Genomic DNA, 7645 nt, shown 5'->3' on the forward strand with positions numbered 1-7645 from the left:
GTTTTTGGCTAATGAGTTCAGTCCAGCTTGAACTTCTTAAGCACCACCGACTCTTGTCCAAGCTATTCTTATTGATCAATTCTTGGTCAACCAATTCTTATTTGATACAGTGATATTGAATTCTTTCCATCTTTTGATGCTTTCTGCATAATTCAGTTTTGCTCATGGAATCATTCAATATTGTAATGAGGCTTGATTTTTTCCCTTCAGTTTAAGATATGCCGAGTGTGCTATTTTTGGTTTTCTAACTAGTTCCTTGCACATTTCATAATGCTTTACTTTTTCTTCTATAGCTGCTCTTTGAAATTTTCTGTTCAGCTCCTTGACTTCATCCTTTCTTCCATTTGCTTTAGCTACTCTTGATTAGTAGCAAGTTTCAGCATCTCTTCTGACATCCACTTTGATCTTTTATTTCTTTCCTGTCTTTTTAATGACTTGCTTATATATGGTCTTTATGTCATCCCACAGTTTATCAGGTCTTCTGTTATTAGTGTTCAACGTAGCAAGTCTGTCCTTGAGATGTTCTCAAAATTCAGGTGGGATATATTCAAGGTCTCATTTTGGTCCTTGTGGAGTTTCACTTCATCGTCAACCTTAATTTTTAAAATACAAAAACCTCACTGTCACTGAGCCAATGCCAATTGATAGCAACCCCATAGGATAGGGTAGAACTGGCCCTGTGAGTTTCCAAGACTGAAACACTATGGGAGTAGAAAACCTCATCTTTCTCCCAGGGAGGGACTAGTGGTTTCAAACTTCTGACCTTGTAGCTAACAGCCCAATGTGTAACCACTATGCCACCAGGGTTCCTTCAAATTGAACTTAACATTTGAACATTTGATGATCTGTTCAGTCAGCCCCTGGCCTGGTTTTAGCTGCTTCTACCAAGCTTCTGCATTGTGTTTTCCCACAGATGTAGTCCATTTGATTTCTGGGTTTTCTGTCTGGAAAAATTCATGTGCATAGTTCAGTGTGTGTTGTTGTAAAGTATTTGCAATGAAGTTGTCGGTTTAGCGAAATTCTGCCATGCGGTCTCCAACTTCATTTCTATCATTTAAGGCCATATTTTTCGACTTTCTTTGTTTCCAACTTTTGCATTCTAATCAGTAATTATCAATGCATCTTAATTGCAACTTTGGTCAATTTCAGACTGAAAACATTGGTAGGATTCTTCAATTTCTGAATCACTAACGTTAGTGGCTCGTGTATAAATTTGAATAATATTTGTAATGCCTGGATGTTGTTATTTGCAGATAGATGCTGTCCTATCACAGACAGCATTTTACTTCATGATAGATCTTAAAATGCCCTTTTTGATGGTGAATGCAACTCCTTTCTTCTAGAACCTGTCATTCCTAGTATAGTAAGCCACATGATTTTCTGATTCTAAATGGCCAGTACCGGTCCATTTAAACCCACGGATGTCTGGAATGCTGATCTTTACAGGTTCCATTTCATTTTTGACAACTCCTTAGATATACATGATACATTCCAAGTTTTAGGTATTCATTGATGTTTGCAGCTGTTCCCATTTTAAGTCGTGCCCCATCAGCAAATGAAGGTCCCGAAGACTTACTCCCATAGGCTTTCCCCCATGTCATTCTGATTGGCTCTGCTTCGAGGAGGCAGCCCTTCCTCAGTCGTACTTTGAGTGCCTCCTGGCCTCAGGAACTCGTCTTCTGACACCGTCTCTGACAGTATCCACTGTAATTCACGAGGTTTTCAGTATCTGGCAATGTCTGGTGGCTATCCATAAGGTTTCAGTGGCTATTGCTAAAGAGTGGACAGTGTTCCTTTTCGTTCTCTGTTCTTAGCCCATATAACCTCTGCTGAAACCTGTTCACTTTGGGTGACCCTGCTGGTGTTTGAAGTAGCAGTGACATCGCTTTCAGCATTACAGCAGCACAAGCCACCACAGTATGACAAAGTGACAGACAAGTGGTTACTATGTACATTTTCCTTTAGTAACTATTGAGTACTTGCTGTGTATCAGAATTGTAGAGTTCTATAACCACTCTGAGATGAGATGCCTGCGTTGTAAAGACTGAAACAGAAGGAACTTTGGGTCACATAGCTATTAAGTAGAGGAATAGATCCTCAGCCAGTTCTGCCCAACTCCAAATACCATGTTCCTAATACACCATACTGTCCTCTAACTCCCTTTCATCTATTTCTGATACCATATTTCTAATGACATGTTTCAGAGACTGGTAAGTTCATTGCATTTTATTCAACCAGCTATTTCTAAACTTCATAACCATACGTTTATGTTTCTTTAAACTTGGAATGACAATACATTCTCACAGTCACATGTAAATAAAGAATATGTTTCTATAACTTGCGCAGTGTGCATTGGAGAGTAACGTGTGAGAAGCTGGTATGGTTTGCAAAACACAATCTAACCACATTATTTGTATAGAAATTGGGTTGGCTGGACAAGAGAAGAAAACTGAAAATTCAGATGCCTAAGTCAATTCTAGGAGCTTTGGTGGTATGGTGGGTACATGTTGGATGGTTCACCATAGGTCAGGAGCCCAAAGCCTAGCTGCTCCGAGGGAGAAGGAGGAGGAGGCTTTTTACTCCCGCAAAGAGTTAACAGCCTCAGAAACTCACAGGGGCAGTTCTACCTTGTCCTACAGGGTCACTATGAGTTGGCATCATTTTGAGGGCAATGGGTTTGGTTTTTTATTTTAAAGTAAGTCTTATTTCATAAGAGTTAAATCTTGTGGGAATCCAAATTACATATATATTAAAAATAGTGCTTGTTTTTACTTATGCTTTTGAGTTTATCACCAAAATAGTAGACCTCAGTGGCCTTCCCCTCCAAAGATAATCGAAATATCTGAGCCTCTTCCTATATTAACAGAGAATTTCATGGTTCTGTCTCCTAATCTTCAATTTCTATAGGTTGTGAACTTGAAGAATTAATTACCGTCTCAGAAGACGAGTTATTATGATGCTAGGTCATCCTAGTTGGAGGCAATTTCCCCCTTTAATAGCATTTCCTTTGTGTTACAACATTTACTGCTTTTAATTATAGCTATTTGGGTTCACGACATATCTAACTCCTTTGCTCAACTGCAAACCAATTTGAGGTGCTTATTTCTCGTGTTTTGTAAATGTTGGAATGAATTCTTGCCATTGCAAGTAATGGGAAAAGGATGCCAGAAATTTCGTGTTTCCTCATAAAGTGTACAAGCACTCCATGGGAAAAGGCAGATCTTCCCATTTCTTGTGGACTCTATTCCCAGCTCTGCCCTCAGAAACACCTGATGAATTCCATGAACATGCTTTGAAGATGTGCCTCTGCTCTGGGTTAAAAACACTAATGAATCAAATGTGACCGGTGCACTCAAGGAGTTCATTGTAGTGGTAATAAGCAATTACAGTGCATTGTTGAAAGTAATATTAAGTATGAGAGACATAGATCAATGGGAAAGTCTTTTCAGCAAATGGTGCTGGGACAACTGGATATCCACATGTGTGTTAGCCTGGGTTGACTAGAGAAACAAATCCAGAATACTCATATATGTGTGTGAGAGAGCTTTATATCAAAGAGGAAATGTATATTAAGAAAATGTTCCAGCTCAGTCCTGATCAAGCCCATAAAACCTATATTAGCCCATAAAGTCCAATGCTAGTTCCCAAATCCTTCAGACACACAGTCACATGCATGATACAATATGCATGAAGATCATTGTAAGAGTGTAAAGTCTTGTGGATCCAATGGCGGTGGAAGCATCTCAGTGCTGGCGTGGGTCTCCATGTGGCTCCTCCAGCTCTCTGAGAATGGCTCTTCAATAGGAAGGTAAAGCAGAGAGAGACTCTTCACAGGGCTCAGCAAGTCTCCATGTGGCTTGTCAACAGGAAGATGAAGTTTCCAGAATCATCATGAGGGCCACGCCCATGAGGAGGTATCACCAGACTGTGTGACCTGATTGACAGGCTAGACTCCACCCTACACTTAGCAAGTTGACATGAAATTATGTAACTACCACAGCATGCAAAAGAATGAATTTGCATTTGCACCAGATACAAAATATAATAACATGAATCAAAGACCTAAAGGTAAGAACTAAAACCACAAATGCTAATAAAAAACAGGTGGCAGAAAAATACTGGATTTTAAAAACATGCATCTCCTGGCCCACCAAGCCGTGGGGACGATGTTCCCAATTAGAGCAGCCTGTCCTCAGAGAGGACCATATGGCCGGCCCCACTATGAGACATAACGCCCCTCACTGACCCATAGCCCTACAGGGGGCAACACCAGAGACACAGTGTGGGAATTGCACCCAATCTGATCCTGCCACACCGAGGCAAAACACTAAGGGGGTTCAACAGAACAGCAAGGGAATGGAGTGGCGAGGTCCCCAGTGAATGCTGAAGGTGGACTTTGGGGCCAGGGCATGGTGCCCCAACAGACTGGACTGGAAAACACTCCTAAAGGCCAACAATCCTTAAACTAACTACAAAAAAAACCAAAACAACACCCATGCATCAAAAATACTTAGAGAAAATGAAAGAATGGGGGAAATATTTCCAAGTAACTGATTGGGGTCTGACTACAGAATTAGTACAAAGAATGCTTATAAATCAGTAAAAAAGACAATTGAAGAGTGGGCAAAAGGTTTGAGGAAATGTTTCCCCATAAGAAAAATATGAATGACCCCCAAAACACCCAGAGAGCTTTACACAAAGCTATTGTAAGGAGTTAAGGATCAGGAACTTTTTCTGTGAACATTTTGAAGCAGCCTTGTAGCTCAAACTCATGAGACAGAAACATACAAAACCACTTCACAACAAAAGTGTTGGCAAAAATGTGGAGAAGTTGGACAACTGCCCCTGCTGTTGGGAGGGCAAATGGGGGGAGATTGCTGTGGGAAGCAGTGGGAAGCAGTGGGAAGTATGAGCTGCCATGTGGTCCAGAAATTCCACCAGCGGCATCACCAGAGCAGCACAGCTGGAGTGAACCACATCAGAGGACACTGCCAGGTTGCCACCAAACGACTGTCTGAAATTTTAGGCCAGTGTTTTAGGAGAAATAGATTTTTTTTTTTATCAATCTATAGTTATAACAGAAACTTGTCTGTACCCAGCTTACATGTCCCAATATAACCACAAGGCTAAAACACCATGATACACTTTTTGAACTTTCTAATGCACTGTAGTCTTTCTTAAGAAGAGCTGCCCTTATGATCCAGTTCCAATGATGCTTTGAGTCATGATTTCATCTGCACCTGGCACAACCAGTTACAATTTTCACTGTATTTTTTATAGTCACTATATTGTCAGGTTTTTCTGGTGTGTTAGCTACAATACTGTGGTAATTAGTATTTGTGAATCTATATCAATAACTTTTGAGTATTAGCAATTAAAAGAAAAGGAAAATAAAAGGCCTCCTGTCAGTTATAATTATGTAATTAATACTGTGCTTCAATGTAAAAGATTTCGCTGCCAATTTTGTAATTAATTGAAAGGCCAGCCTTTCGGCATATAGTCAGGTGCTGAACCACAGCACTACCAAGACTCTCTAAGAAAGACTACATTTAAGCAAGTCACAGCTATCTCATGTTTATGAGATAGTTTGTTTATGTTTATGTTCAATAATAAGCATTAAGGATTCTGTAGAGTCTGGGAGAGGAGGAAAGCTATGGGGGGGGGGAGTGTGTTTGTGTGTGTGTGTGTGTGTGTGTGTGTGTAAGTAATATTATGCGTTAGTGTAATGGGTGATGCCGAGCCTAGTGACACCAATGAATTCCACTCCTAGTATGTCCCCAAGAGAAATTGAACACGAGTGCTCATAATAGCACTATTCATAGTAGCCATAATGAAACAAATCACAGGAATTGTGGGAGTAGAAAACCTCAACTTTCTGCCCTGCTGGTGGTTTCTAACTGCTGACCTTGAGGTTAGTAGCCAAAAGCATAATCCACCACGCCGCTAGGCAATGAGAATGAGAAAGCAGAGGGATGTGTGTATGTGTCATACATTTTGTTTTAAAACATATTGACTAAATAATAGAGGCTTTGCGACTTAAAGCATTAAATAGTGAAATAGACTCCTCTCTGAAGTTATGGTCTCTTACTGGTTCTTTGAAGTCTCTAGATGGCACAAGAGGTTATGTGTTGAGCTGCTAGCTGGAAAGTTAGCGACTTGCATCTATCCAGAAGTGCATTGGAAGACAGGCCTGGTGCTTGGCTTCCGCAACGCCCCATCCTCAAGAGCCCTGTGGAGCAGCTCTGCCCTGCTCATTGTCTGTCACCCTGGAGTCCCGAGTCAGCTCTCTGGCAATGGGCCATTTCTTAAACAGCTTTTCTGAATTGATCTGGAAAGGGCTGGATTGAATGAGCTCCCAGAGCCTTTCTTCTAGACCACAAAGGGGAGAGGTTCTCAGTGCTTTGCCAGTAAAGTAGGTGTCTGTCAACAACTGAGCTGGAATTGATGTCCTCAGCTTTCAAAAAAGTATATCAGAAAGCTTTCAGTACAGCTCCAGTTGGATGCCACCTGGGGATTTATTCACCCACCGTTTGAGGAATCTAAAAAGTCCAGTTCATCATTTGAGATGACAGAAAGATGGCAGTTTAAATCAACGTGGCTTCCTGGGTGATGGGAGGCAAGTCTGCCAGCACAGTCCAAAGAGCATCTACCATTTGGCTAAAAATAACAGGCATCTTCTCTCTCCCGCTGACACCCAACGGCGTTAAGCATAGCTACTTTAACATCAGAACCGTCACAGGGGAGGGTGTTCAATGCTTTAGAAGCCTATAATTCTGAGCATTAGATCCTTGACATTTACCAGATGTTTCGGGGCGCTTTTGGAACTCTGACTTTTCCCATACCTTGCTTATGGCCTAGAAAAACTTGTGGCAGGACAAATCAGTGCTGGACATAACCAGAACCTGGAGGTGGGTGCCCTCCATACAGCTATTGTTCGCTCACACTCCGCTGACGCCTCCCCAGCCCCGTCTTCCTAGCGCAGCTCAGCTCATGGGATGGCACTTACCACCTTCCCTAGTGTTGGCAGGAAGTATATGGTCCATGTGGAGGGGGCTTCAAAAGCTCATGGAACAATTCCCTCAGCTTTTCATTCCGTTTTCCTCTGACTTTTTGAAGCTCCCTGATGTTATCCTCCACAACTTGAGGGCAAAAGCAGGCATGTAGGAAAGTTATTTTCCTGATTATGTTTATTTGGGTTCACTTGGGAACCTCAGAAGATAGGATTCTAAGAGACAAATCAGTCCCTGAAAACCCTAGGAAGCACAGTCCTGCACTGATACGCATGAGGATGCCCTGAGGAATCCAGGTACTGTATGTGTGTAGGTCAAGTTCAGAAGGGTTCAAAGGGTACTGCATTTGAATTTAGAATTCTGAGCACTAAGTTTGCAGAGGGCTGCGGTTTAGAGTGAAAGCCTGAAATCCGTTTTTGAGTCGCCGCATAGACTTGCCCTCCACAGACTTCTTTTTGACCATTAACCAGCAATGTCAATAGCTTTGTCTTCATCAAGAGAGCTTTAGAAAGTGGATCACTACCACTCCTCTAGCCAGTTTGGGTAGCGGGAACCTAGTCTTTAGGGACTTGCTGGGTTGGACCTTTAATGGAAATTGGGGTTCTAGGGTCACATGATCACGAGTCACACCTGAC

The sequence above is a fragment of the Echinops telfairi genome, unplaced genomic scaffold (genome assembly GCF_000313985.2).
Source record: "Echinops telfairi isolate 266 unplaced genomic scaffold, ASM31398v2 ScPeMD7_7424;HRSCAF=8462, whole genome shotgun sequence".
Classification (NCBI taxonomy): domain Eukaryota; kingdom Metazoa; phylum Chordata; class Mammalia; order Afrosoricida; family Tenrecidae; genus Echinops; species Echinops telfairi.